Below are 14,421 nucleotides of genomic sequence, written 5' to 3'. Positions count from 1 at the left end.
TGGAACGCACAGCCAAAAATTCGGTGTTAAGAGAATATAGAGCTATCTTTGTCGGAGTTTGACCTTTGTGAACCGAGGTCTATAGGCATATGAAACTTTATCCTCGATATTTTGATATTTTTTTCAACAACATGTACTATCTATCTATCTATCTTCTACCCGTTAGCAATAGAGTCATGTTCAGATATTTTTTATCAAATTTTTGCTCACATGTTTATGAACTCGACTGTACGTGATTATTCGCAATGACGAAATAAATAATAATTAATGTTTATTACAAACGACATTGCCCATTAGGTACTCACAATATGAACTTGTTCCTGTGCTTGTTTGTTATGATCGCACATGAAAATTATATAAAAAGTTTTAAAAGCAATGTATTTCATCATCATCGTGATCATCACATCCGCAGGATGTCCACTCTTGGATATAGCCTCCCCCATAGCCCTCTAGTTGCATCCACCGAAACCGCCGCTTAACTAGGTCATCCTTCCATCTCGTTGGAACTTTTCGGCCCCAACAGCCATACGTTCTCCATCCTATATGGCCTGCCTATTGCCACGACTTCAACGAGCTAATTTGTTTGGCCATGTCGATAATGGTGACCCTTGTTCTTCTACATATCTCCTCATTTCTAATTCGATCTCGTAGAGAAACCCCAAGCTCTCTCCATAGCTCGCTGAGCACTCTGAGCTATTTATAAGGGCTATAGTGAAGCACACGTCTCCGATCCATATGTATTGTCATCACTGGCAAACATACATTGGTTTAAAAAGACTTTCGTCTTAAGGCACTGAGGAATTTTGAACGAAAAGACATTGCTGAGTTTTTCCAAACGGTGCCCATCTGTGTTGGATTCGACGATTGGTCAATCTTCTCGAAGTTGAAGTTACCTAATTTGACGGTTTTTCCTATGTATACATATGCGTCAACAACTTCAAGAACCGAATTCTCAACCAAAATAGGAGTAGACACCTGTTCTCTTGACACTCGATTGAGGTTTTCGAGAGCGTACTGAGTTCTTCCATCGACTTTGCCATAACCACGATATCGTCGGCAAACCGAAGGTGAGTGATGTATTCGCCGATGAAATGCCTAGTCTTTTCCATTCCAGAAGCTTGAAGGCGTCTTCGAAAGCGGCAGTAAACAGTTTCAGAGATATGACATCTAACGTATCTTACGCCTGTTTTCAAAGAAATCGCATTCGAATTCTGTTCGTGTACTCGGACGACATAGTGGCGTTTTATACAAACACTTTAACACTTCGATTACCAATAGTCAACGGTATCGCTGGAGAAACTCAGCACACCGCTCACGTTTCGACCGAATTAAAGGCTTTCTCGTAATCCACAACGCTAGACATAGTGGCAAGTTATACTCTTCGTATTCTGTATGACTTGCCGCAGCGTATGTATGCGGTCTACGGTACTATAAGCCTTTTTGGAACCCGGCTTGTTCAGGTGGCTGGAAGTCATCGAGCCTGCGTTCGAGACGATACTTGCGACATAATTAGAGTTAGCTGTTAGAGTTTCTGATACCGTTTCGGTATCAGAAATTTCATTTATAGGCGTCAGTTCCTTTGTAGGCGATGGTTCCAATATTGGCGATGTGCCTACAGAAAGTGACGGGTTGAACGGCGACACTACTTTCTTTACCTCTATACTTATTTTACATCGCATCACGCTCTAGATCAATAGCTCGCCTTTTTTCTCCTCTCTGTGTATTTGTATTTTTATTTTTATGTGCAATAAAGAGTTTACATACATACATACAAACATGATTCCGTACTGTGTGATGTTTCTACATTTGCAGAAGATATGACTGGGGCATTAGTTTATTATATTATCCTCGTAAACGTACACCGACCAGATCGCGGCATATTGAAAGGCTATATAGGTTAGAAGTACCCGAAAGCGTCGAGCATGTATGAGGAGTGATGAATGTGGATGAAGCGAGAGAACTATGTCAGAATAGAAGCATATGGCGCTTTATTGTCTCTGCCTACCATACAGGGAATAAAGCGTCATGTAGTAGTGTATGTATGTATGTTTTATTCCATAAAATAAATAGAAAATAAAATTTGAGACGTAAACGGTGTTAACTAAATGAGTTCCGTAGAAGAAGGTGACATATGCACAAGTGAACTCGACAACGCGTGTCTGTTCCGGCGTAAATGGTTACAAGTGCTCTTACAACTCTGAAATTTTATCTAGTTTCCATCGATTAATGGTACATAACTATATACATCGTGCTTATTAAAACTTTTTCTGATCGTGAAATCTATATAAAACTTTTATTGCTAAGATCATAATACGTTACGAATATTTTTTCCCGTTTATATTGATTTACTATAAATAAAGTTCTAAGAGGTAATATGCTACCTTTTACTCCGGAATCTAATGGCAGAAGCACTTAAACCGTAAAAACATAAAAACACACTCACTATTATTTTTTAAATAGAAGAAATAGCTAATTACGTCTTTCTGAACCATGATGACTATCCTCTGTTGGACCATTTGTAATTAAATCATTAATTTCACTTGTACTTCGTTGATTTGTTGGTCTAGTGCCAAGTTTATAAGTCGTCTCGAGCGACGATTCGTTTTATTAGGAGTTAAATTCATGCCCCACAAAATTAACATAAAATTATAAAAACCCACACCAAAGAAACGTGCCAAAATAACATAAAGTAATAAAGCGTGTCATCTCCCGCGAAGACCGGTGACGACTGACGATAGAACCCCGCACGCGCCACTCCGCAGGGCGAGGCGACCGGCGTGTAAAGTTCTATCGAGATGTATAACTTTCTACGTCGAGCTCATATCACATGGGAACTTTTTTAGGGGTTGAAATCTCAAAAAGTACTTGGATTTGAGAAATAATTTATATACAGAAATGAAGCTGGAGAATAGCTTAATAAAACAAAACAATAAAATCAATTTAGTCATTTATTATCATACAACCTTTTTCGTCGCATGGGACGATTTGTATTTGTCAGTTGCGTTATGACGTTTTTAGAAGGAAACCACACAGTGACAGCAAACCGGCCAGTATTCAATTATCGAAATAGTATGCAACCTCGCTAAAATATTTAATTGGCGCATGTTGCAGCCGTAACTTTTAGAGTGGGCACTATATGATTTAAAAACAAAAACACAACCTGATTTAAAACATGTGTAATGGATTCTACTCTCGATTCTGAGCAAACTACTTTCTGGTTTTCAGTTATTTAATTAACACCTTGTATATGCACATGAGACTAAACATTATTTCTACTGGGTAAATAAGTTTTTGTTAAATAATTCATTTTTAATAGAAGCTTTTTTGCTGACTGTACTTTTTGTTGACTGTATTTGCATTGTCATCTAAACTACATATCCGTACCTTTCATGTCGGTACTATTAACCATTGAGGAGGTCCCTCGTGCGGAGACAATCCTGGCAGGACCACCAAGATGTCACTACCAGATTATTGTATTTTCACCAAATTTACATAGTTATGCCAAATTTCAAGTCGATCGGACCACTGGGAGTGTGTCAAATTTAGCTACCAAGATTTGACCCAAACAAATACACCGTGTATTCCTTGATTTCCGCAAAATGTAATTATATTGATTACGTACATTAATGAAAAAAGTTAATTTGTACCAAGTTCACGAAATGCTACTAGAAGAACCACTAACCAATTTGTCGTTATTTGCTTCTCTTTCTAACTAACTTAGTATAACAAAGACGCAGTGAGTTAGAAACGAGAAAATGTCAGACTAGAAAATATATAGCTAAGACCTAAATTAAGAGGAATGAGTTTGTCTGTAACAGATGGGTGGAACTAAAACCAACCCAGATCTTTTTTTCTGTTTCCACTGTTTTCTTATAAACATAGGTAGAAAATAACATAAATACGTGACATCTCAAGTAGGAATAGAATATTGAAAACACTTACACACATACACTCTCTTGGTAAAGATCTACGTAATCAGATTAGTCTTTACCAGCGGTTTCGCTTGCTTAAATCATTATAGATTTGGCAGTTGAAATGAAATTCCAGGGTTTTATGGTTGGTTATTTGGAGTCTTTTCGTATTTTTTATTTCAACTCCAAAGTTACTTTTACCGTCATCCCAGGGTTTTCAAAATTCAAGTTCAAATTCAAATATACAAGATGTTCATTACGTAAGTGAAAACCTCAAAACACATCCCAAAAGCTTTTTTTTTTATTTCAAGTTTTTATTTCACTTTCAAGTAACTCAATTATTTACTAGTATTTTATGCAACTGTATCGTAATAGGGGTCCTTAAAACACGAGTGTGGGCTTATGAAACGAGGCGTGCCTCGTTTCATAATAGGGTCACGTGAGTGTTTAAAGGCCTAATTACGTACAGTTGCATACAATATTTTATCTATATCCATATATTAAATCCTCTATCATGAGTTCAAGAACCATTGAGAATGACCTGCATTAACTCTAACTAGGTAGGTATGTCTGCCCCACGAGCTGCGCGCGCGACGACCTGCTGCTGCACGTGGTCGCCCCCCCCCCGTGCTGTAATGATGTATGAAATCTCATTAAGATACAGCCGTGTTCATAATAGAATCCAATGTCGTAATGCTGGTCATTACCTATGGTTTTTGAACGCATAATTGAGGATTTACTATATGGGTGTAGATAAAAAAATATTCATAAGCTTTGCTTAGTCAGTAAGCCCTACACTCGTATTTTATACTTTGTCAGTGCCCTTTTTAGAAGAAAATGAATCTGACAGTAAATCGGCCAGTATTAAATCATCTAAGTAATGCAGTCTCGCGAAAACATGTACTTGGAGAATGGTGCATTCCTAAGTTTTAGAATGGGTGGGGTGGGGAATAGTGATAGAAGACACACACACTAACATCACGCCTGTATTCCTAAAACTTTACCGCTTCGGAGCCACTTTTAGCAATTTTAGGTTTTAAGTTTGACAACAAAGGTACAATAGTGACAAGTCGCTAGCCTGTCGCCTACGGTACACCTTAACCTATATGCTCAGTCGCCTCTAACGACATCCACAGAAGAAATGAAGATAAAAGGATAAAAGGATTTTAAAAAACAAAGTACTGGTGCAAAAACTTGGTCCATACTAATTTTGTTTGCTTCTAATCCCCATGGTTCCATTATTTAAAAATATTTCCGAAAAATGTAATCAACAAAAAATACATAATTATTGAAATCATACAACATTTCTCGAGAATCAGTTTTAAGGGTTAATTTACAGTCAGTTTTATGAAAAAAAGAAATGCTTCCTTTACAGAACAGATAGCTGGACAAACATAAAAAAGCATTTTTGCCCAAACTGAAACTGACAGAGGAATCATAAATGCGAAAGTTATAAGTTACGAGCAGTATGGTAAAAGCTAATATTTCCACGGGAATGTTATTTCTCACTTGAGATGCACAAAGTAAAGCCAGGGTAACTAGCTGTCAAGTTTGGCTCGACTAAACGTTCTAACTGCTACTAAGTCAGTTTTCGAACGAGCAACTAAACAGTTAGTGGATTCACTACTGTCTTAGTTATGTTTTATCTAAGATTACGGAGCTAATGGAGTTACGTTTCCGGGATTGAATATTGCTGGAGGATAAACAGAGCTCTGGCTTTGTGCATAGCTTTTGCGGCTGAAGTGTAAGCTTAAATCAGCTTTGCAGCTTTACTTGCTGTGTGACAGTGAGATGTGCATAGATCACCTTAAGGGTTCCTATTATGTTTCTTTTTGAGCTGCTGAGTGTCCTATTTTTAACCCCCGACGCAAAAAGTGGGGTGTTATAAGTTTGACGCCAATGTTGGTCTGCCTGTCTATGACATCGTAGCCCTCAAATGGGTGAATCGATTTCGATGCGGTTTTTACAATGTGAAAGCGAGTTTCCTTGTGGTGGTTGTTAGCTATGTATTATTAAAATCGGTTCAAAAATGTTTGAGATATTGTACTTTGAAATGATAATGTCGGGAGTTTTTCAACTTTTTTAAGTTGGTTAGGCTAGGTTAGGTTATCTTCAACCTTTTTTATTCTGTCGTTACTTTACAGAGGTCCATTGTCAAAGAATTACAATAATTTTGTGTTGCTACCAAACTTCCCACATCTTTAAGCATTTTATGAAGAGGCTTGAGACCAGCCGTGGGAGTAGTGGTACGTAAAGCATGAGAGAGACACGGGGTCACAGTACCTATCAGATGTGTTTGCGCATTAAACCTTCGTATGTAATACAGGGTGCTCTCTGAAAAAACTCAGTGTCAGTGTCATAACCATAGCATTCTTGGCTAACTGTTATTGCCCACCGCAAAAGCATATAACAAATTTATATACCACAACTATCACGCAAGACCCCCGCTTTAATCATCAATCAGCTAAATGCTTCTGCATTATTAAAAAAGTCCCTTTTGGCACCAGCTCCTGGTCTTCCGCAACCCAATAATTGCTATTTACACGCCATACCACGATGTTTAGATATAACATCGCCCTAAACCATTAACAACATTAAACATACATTTAAGCGCACATGGCGTTATAAAAACGTGTGAATAATTCGAAAAAAGTCGACGCGTCGGCTCTTAGCACGGTGAATAATGGTCGGTGAGTAATAGTCCCTAAGAAAAATGGCTACGAAGGAACGTTTTAATTCTGCGAAATAATATATCAACAGCAATGTCCTTGTTTTGCTAAAGGGTTCATACTTAGGAGTTGAATTGTTAATGAAATGGTAGTAAATATAGGGTTTTGGTGGGGGTAAAAGTGTGGTAGTTTGTGTTTAAGTTACTAATGGCAATAGGCAAATTTATGTGTCGCTCTTAAGAATAACATATAGGCTACTTTTCAACCGACTTCAAAAACGGAGGAGGTTCTCAATGAGATATAAAAAAAATGCATTTTCTTTCTTTCTTTCTTATATATAATATTATTCAAGGTTTTCAAATTTCAATCTATGCAGCAGTCTGATTACCGTGCCACTTTTTTCCCACTAGTGACACGGTAATTACACTTGAGTGCACAAGTAAATGGGAATAAAGTTTGCATTCCATTTCTTTCTAGAGAAATAAAATTTACTGCGGACCCTCTATGTTCGTCGTGGCATGTGACAATTTAAACGTCCATATCTTCAAGTTTTTTTTTTACTCAATTCGGTTTTTCAGATATTAAAAATATCTATAATTATGTTAACAAATTGAAAAAAAAAAATCTTATTATTATACTTGTGTGCCGTGGTGGCCTAGTGGTTTGACCTATCGCCTTTCAAGCCGAGGGTCGTGGGTTCGAACCCCGGCTCGCACCTCTGAGTTTTTCGAAATTCATGTGCGGAATTACATTTGAAATTTACCACGAGCTTTGCGGTGAAGGAAAACATCGTGAGGAAACCTGCACAAACCTGCGAAGCGATTCAATGGTGCTTGCGAAGTTCCCAATCTGCACTGGGCCCGCGTGGGAACTATGGCCCAAGCCCTCTTGTTCTGGGAGGAGGCCTGTGCCCAGCAGTGGGACGTATATAAGCTGGGATGATGAGTAAATATAGGGATTTGGTGGGGGTAAAAGTATGGTAGTTTGTATTAAATATAATGACCCGGATAACTCACGTCTTAAATCGAGTTTAGCTCGACATGTTTCGGGCTAATCCGTAGCCCTTCGTCTTCGGAGCAACGCGACTCAGCGGCTGCTGCAACACGCGCACTGCGCGCCGCCGCTCTGCTCGCGCGACTACCCGACGAAACTGACACCGGCACACAACTACCCGCGTTTTCATCATCATTACAACTGTCAAATGTAGGGTAGCACACAACACTAACAATATCGCTCTGTAAAGGTACGTTCACACACACCGATGACGCAGCACGAGTATTTAACACCGTTTTCCAACTCGGAGATACCGTCCAACCACAATCCCGGTTGAAATTCGGCCGACGACTAATCTCGATGGCTTCACGCACTTTCCGCGGAATGAAAAATTTCTCTCTCGCAAGTACAGATACCTTATCAAATCTGATATAGTGCGTCGAATCCGAGTTCATTGAGTGCTCGGCCACAGCAGACCCCTTGTCGTCCTGTTTCCTCATACTACGTATGTGCTCCGATACCCTTGTGGAAACGTTTCGTCCAGTCTCTCCAATATAGCTCTTGCCACAGGCACAGGGAATCATATATACCCGGGCCACTCAGGGGCTCCTTATCCTTCGGCGAACGTACCAACTGTCTGAGCTGCATATGAGGACGGAAAATCGACTTGATGCTATATCTTCGGCGTAACAAGTGTCCGATTTTATCCGTCACCCCTTTTATAAACGGTAAATATACCGGAACCCTCTCAGCTCCCACCGGTCTTTGACGAGTCGACACGTTCACCACACGGTTGCACTGCCTCCAGTTGTACCCATTGCTTTCCAAAACCCGTCTCACGTGACTCAGTTCACGCTCCACAAATTTTGGATCACAAATATTCAAGGCTCGATTTATCAACGTTCTAGGCAAAGAAGACAAATGACAAGGATGGTGGTGTGAATCTGCCCTCAAGTATCGATCCGTATGAGTTGGCTTACGATAAACTGTAGTTCCAATTTACCACAGGGTCCCCGCATAACCAAACATCTAAAAACGGCAACTGCCCATCATTCTCAATCTCCACCGTGAACTTAACCTTATCGTGCAAAGTGTTAAGGTAGTCCGAAAACTGCGACAAACTATCCCTGGACACAATCGCAAAAACGTCATCCACGTACCGCCACCAATATCTGGGAACAACGGGAGCGTTGTTTAAAGCTCTTCCCTCCAACCACTCCATAAAAATATTGGCGGTGACCGGAGCAATCGGTGAACCCATGGCCACTCCATCAACTTGCAAAAAGTAATCACCGCGCCAAACCAAATAGCCGCTCTTCAAACACAACTCAATTCCCTCCATATACGCGGTAGGTAAATCAGTGACACATAATAGCTTAGGTCAGATATAATCTTTAAAGTCTCGTCTACCGGCACATTGGTGAAAAGAGAAGTAACGTCAAAGCTAACCATCAGTTCATCCTCACGCATATGGACATCATTCAACAAGGCAACGAAGTCAACGGTCGGATGGTCAACGGTACCGCTGCGCGCGCGCTGCGGTGCGGTACCGTTGACCATCAGTGGTGTAGCGGTATAGCACGCGGTACGGAATACCGAGGACCTGGGTTCGATTCCCAGTGATGGTCTTATTTTTCTGTTTTTTCTGTGCATCTATGTTTCAGTTTGTATTTTCAATTTCGGTTTTACGGGATGACCGTAAAAGTAAAAATTTGGAATTGAAATAAAAAATACAAAAAGATTCCAAAAAAACCAATCTTAATATATAATTGTGTTAACAAATTGAAAAAAATACATTTTTCTTATTATGCTTGTGTTAAACGGTAGTTTAATGCAAACATTCTGCCCAAATATTCCGTATTAATATAAATATTTACATTAAAATTTCATAGACTACAAACATGATACAAATGTATACAGCTTACGTGTCGTCGACGAGACACGAAAGTCAACACCCCATTAACTTGACAAGCTCTTATGCTAATAGTACCTTGCACTACCTCAAAACCCCTAGGGAAAACATGTCGTACTTACGTTAAATAACTAAACACTTTAGTCTGGCAAACTTGACATCTTTGAATACGAGACTCGCGATCGTAACTGTTAATTTGTCGAGTTAGGCATCACACATCAAACAGCGAACAGATATGGCTTTTTTTAACCTCAATAGGTGGCATCGTTTTCAGTTTTTAATGTATTTTTTATTGAACTAAAATAATTTCCTTGCTCACCCGCGACCTTACGATAGCTAAGCTTATGCAAAATATGCGTGTTCATGCAGTTCCTCCACCTCCACACTGTAAGAACACACACAAATCACACAAACCCATCTATCACCACCACCACACTACACTGACGCGATTCGAACTCAACCAGAGCTCATCTTCAGAGTGACACAACCGTACACCATGCTACCAGTTGTTAGACTAACGAACCACAACCACCAAGCAAGGAAATTATTTTAGTTCATTGATATGGACCTCCGCAAAGTAACGCCTGATTCAGTTAAGTATTTTTTATTATTACCAAACTGCTTCGCCTGCAGTCTCCCGATGATGCTGAGTCACATAGACAGCTTAATAGACGAATTTCGAAATCCCTGCGACACGATATTCGTACCTTTAATACCGCTCGTGTTAAAGATACGATAGAGCGGAATAAAGGATCCAAAATGTTTGCAAGAGATATGTCCATTGGGCAAAGCCAAATGACAAAGCTGAAGAGGGATGATGGCAGTGTAGCATCGACTAAAGCGGAAGTAGAAATCGAGGAGTTCCATGGACGGCTCTACGAGTCGGTCACTAAGCCTGTTTCCAGTGTGGCGACTCAAGATACAAGAGCCAAACTGACCCGACACTATACCGAGGATATCCCGGACATCAACCTGTACGATATAAGAATGGCCCTGAAACAGCTCAAGAACAACAAGACACCGGGTGAGGACGGAATTACGTCTGAATAATCTTAATTTATATTTTGACTCTCTATGTTCGTAAACCAACTAAAACAATACCATGCTGTGTCTTCCTTCACTGAATATATTTTATATAAAAAATTCGCTCCACCGTAATATACACACAATCAGAATCATACACACACTTCAAGTAAGTTCAAAACTATTTACTTTTATTACTTTTAGAGATTTTGTATTTTTAAGACTTCATTTGGCACTCGCGATACAGACCCAGAGTCTAGTGCGAAGGCCGTAGAAAAGTCAGATGATGTTATTTTTATTTTATTCAAATGTGTATTTCTGTAATTTTTTGTGCACTGTGTAACTTTATTGCCAAATAAAAAATATTCTTATTCTTATTCTTATATAAGAGAGAAAATATGTATTACACAAACTAACAGGTTACTAAAATCAGCAGGAGCAGGCGGGTCACCTGATGGAAAGCAATGACCGCCGCCCATGGACACCCGTAACATAAGTTGAATCACGAATGAGTAGGCTCGTTAGAAGATCTCCAAGTTGTATCGGACTGTTACTGATGCTGCAAGCTGATTCTAAAGTTATCTAGTTAGTTAATTATACTTATAATATTAAAGATACTTTATACGGAATCCTCGGTGCACGACACCGACTCGCACTTGTCCGATTTTTTACCCCTTTTAGCGACCCCGTCAAAAAGCACCGTATATCCCCCACATTACCTTCCCATAAAATATAGGCTAACTTAATACTTTCTTGACTAAATAAATCAAGAGCGGAGATCTTTTCCGGGGTGAATCGGACCTTTTTCCCCTTTTCCCCAAGGGTCAGAACCCGTGAACCCGGAACGGGTTATGTCAATGAACATACGGACAAAAAATCTATTTGGTTTGCCTAAACTAATTTATTTCTATAGCGAGTATGAGACCGTGAATGGCAAGGATGGTGGATCGCATACGAATTGAGTGTATTATGTTTAACTTTATATAAAACTTCATCATCATCATCGTCTAGCCGTAGGACGTCCACTGTCCACATAGGCCTCCCGATTGATGGTAGCTTCGGTTGGAAGCGGATTGCATCCACCGTAAACCCGCGACTTTAACCAGATTATCCGTCCATTTCGTTAATGGACGTCCATTATAAAGCTTAAAAAGCATTAAAGCTTCAAAATATAGTTACTATATAGGCTTTAGTCCCACCGCCAGCGAGTAGAAAGGATAATGTTATTTAGCATGAACTCGGCGAAAAATGAGATAAAATTGTATACAGAAACACTGTTCTCTGCTGACGGTGGGACTAATTCCATATTTATAATTTATGCAGCTGAACCTAGCTGCATAGATTATAAATTATAATTATAATTATAAATATGGGGTTCGAATCCCACGCAGGCTGTGACGCAGGGCAAATATTTGTGTGAAAAATATGGAATGTATTTAAATACTTACGATAACTGCATTCAATGGGGCTGAAAAAGTAACACCAGGTTATCAGTCCATTGAGTGTGGTTCCTACTTACGCTGCACAATAATTCCGACTATCCAACCCCAAGAAAGTAATTTTGAAAACATTTAGGTACAGTCGCCATCAGATATTTCGGAACGGCCAAGGTGATCAAAAATATCGAAACATGAACTCTGTTACCTTAAAAATAGAGTGCATGTGCCGATATTTTTGACCACCTTGGCCGCTACGAAGTATCTGATGGCGACTGTACATTTAGTATTTTTTTATTTTTTTTAATATTACAAAATGTGATGTGGGTGTGCTACAGACTGCCAAAGGAGATCGTGCATATGCAGACGCAATAAAGTCCTTTGTGCGCCCGTCTGTAAATATTTTCAAAATTGCTTTCTTGGATTGGATTTGAGGCTTACATACATATCATTTTTTGTTGATTTCTATCAACATTGTTATTATTATTGTTCCCCTTAATGGCGATCAACATTGTTCTGGTTTTATTTCGCGTTGTCTGCTGATGCCATAATTGTAATTGTCATATGTCAATGTCAAATTATTCTTATCTTTTTCATTACATGTACTGTTGCCATGATAATGTGGGCTATACAGCCAACTTATATTTTAGTCTCGTAGCTATTTTTGTATTTGATTTCACTTTGATTTGTTTTGTGTGACTTTCCGTAATTGCACTCTCCTGTGGCCCGGCGGAAGACCAGTGCTGGTTTTCAACCAGCGATATGCTGAGCCGGGACCTTTTTATAGCGGCAACATTTCCTATTGTTATTTTTACTTATTATGTGTCATTGCTGTTATAAATAAATTATTTTCTTTCTTTCTTTCTTTCTTTTAGGTATATTTTACAAATAATGATTCAACTGTATCATATCTGGAGGACAAAACACCATAAACCGGACTTATCACGCTTTTTACACAAGTAATATTTACCTCGACGTTTCGGCAACGTTACAGTTGCCGTGGTCACGCGTAGACTGAAGTGTGGGGTGTCAAGTCTGCCTAGCTGCGCGAGTTCTTCGAACTACCCGCACTTGTCCCGTGTATGGTATTTTGACTATGAGTGAGAATCACGAAAGTTTAAAACGTTATACTGGAGGAGCCCAAACTTGGTATGTTTTTAAAATGATTTTTATTTTAATTTAAAACAAGTGACTGAAATATAATGGTGTGATACATTTTTAGAATCGGCTTGGTAAGCCCTTTCATTAAATACCACACACGATAGCTTTCAGAAGAAAAAAAAAGTTTGCCGTACAAAATATAGATGACATCATAACTTCTCTCCTTTTTTTTTTTTTTTTTCGTGCTACGGGTCAAATTGATGCTTATGGCCTAAAGATCAATCGTTCTGATTTTCATGCTTTTAACACCGCTTGCAGCCTTTTACTGAATTTCGGGGTGTACCGCTAGCATTATACTTTTAATTGAAATATTTCCACGAAATAGGGATAAAATTCCAAAACCTCAACGTGTTCACAACAAATTTAAGTGCTTTGCAACTTTAATGAATACTACGAGTTGATTCCTAGGAATTCCCGCCGCATTTTTGCGGTATTCCTGAATTTCAATTAAAATGCTGGTGCAATGGCTAATGTAAGCGAGGCCGCAGGTAAAGTTTAGTGCTTGTTAAAGAAAGAAAGAAAAGAAAGAAAATAATTTATTTATAACAGCAATGAAACATAAATTAGTAAATATAACAAAAAGAAGTGTTGCCGCTATAAAAAGGTCCCGGCTCAGCATATCGCTGGTTGAAAACCAGCACTGGTCTTCCGCCGGGCCACAGGAGAGTGAAATTACGGAAAGTCACACAAAACAAAACAAATACAAAAATAGCTACGAGACTAAAATATAAGTTGGCTGTATAGCCCACATTATCATGACTATATCTAAAGAAACGTTAGGTCTTCCTGCGTACGTATCGTACGCTGTAAACGGCTGGATCGTTTCAGCATATGAGGAATAATTTGATTATTTAAAACTGTCGAAATGGCATAGGTTATACGACATTGCAAAAATCAGTCGGGACGGGTGAATGGTGAATTTTTGAGCTGATATTTCGAATGGGCCCCGACTGTTCAAGTTTAAGTTACTTAACTGAGTTCTACAATATTATCTCTTTCTTTTATCAACGTGATCATCCCAGCTTATATGCGTCCCACTGCTGAGCACAAACCTCCTCTCAAAACTAGAGGGCTTGGGCCATAGTTCTCACGCGTTCTCAGTGCGGATCGGGAACTTCACACACACTATTAACTATTGAATTGCTTCTCAGTTTGTCAAATATTTTCGCACATGAATTTCAAAAAACTCAAAGGTGCGAACCGGGCAGAACCCACGTTCCTGCTTTAAAGGGTATAGGTCACTACGGCTTTAATTCTTTCTTGCGGTTTTTGCGGCAACTCTCCTAAACCCCATCTTTTAAAGATCCTTCCCGACC

General features: G+C 39.2%; 1 protein-coding gene, 1 long non-coding RNA gene and 1 pseudogene across 5 annotated transcripts in view; 1 reads left to right on the top strand and 2 right to left on the bottom strand.

Moving 5' to 3' along the window:
• Nucleotides 1–1,122, top strand: part of LOC141441970 (uncharacterized) — a 25,638-nt pseudogene extending 24,516 nt beyond the window's left edge.
• The window catches only part of Neto (Neuropilin and tolloid-like), a 341,810-nt gene that overhangs the window by 294,930 nt on the left and 32,459 nt on the right, over nucleotides 1–14,421 (bottom strand). The gene's annotated exons all lie outside the window — the stretch shown is intronic.
• LOC141441774 (uncharacterized) lies at nucleotides 12,541–12,809 on the bottom strand. Its single transcript, XR_012452849.1, has 2 exons — nucleotides 12,722–12,809; nucleotides 12,541–12,658 (listed from the first exon to the last, which is right to left on the bottom strand). It is a non-coding gene; the product is annotated as an uncharacterized lncRNA (long non-coding RNA).

Source organism: Choristoneura fumiferana, chromosome 24, assembly GCF_025370935.1.
Source record: "Choristoneura fumiferana chromosome 24, NRCan_CFum_1, whole genome shotgun sequence".
Taxonomy (NCBI): domain Eukaryota; kingdom Metazoa; phylum Arthropoda; class Insecta; order Lepidoptera; family Tortricidae; genus Choristoneura; species Choristoneura fumiferana.
The sequence above is the reverse complement of the archived record's forward strand: the minus strand, read 5'-3'. Positions and strand labels throughout refer to the sequence as shown.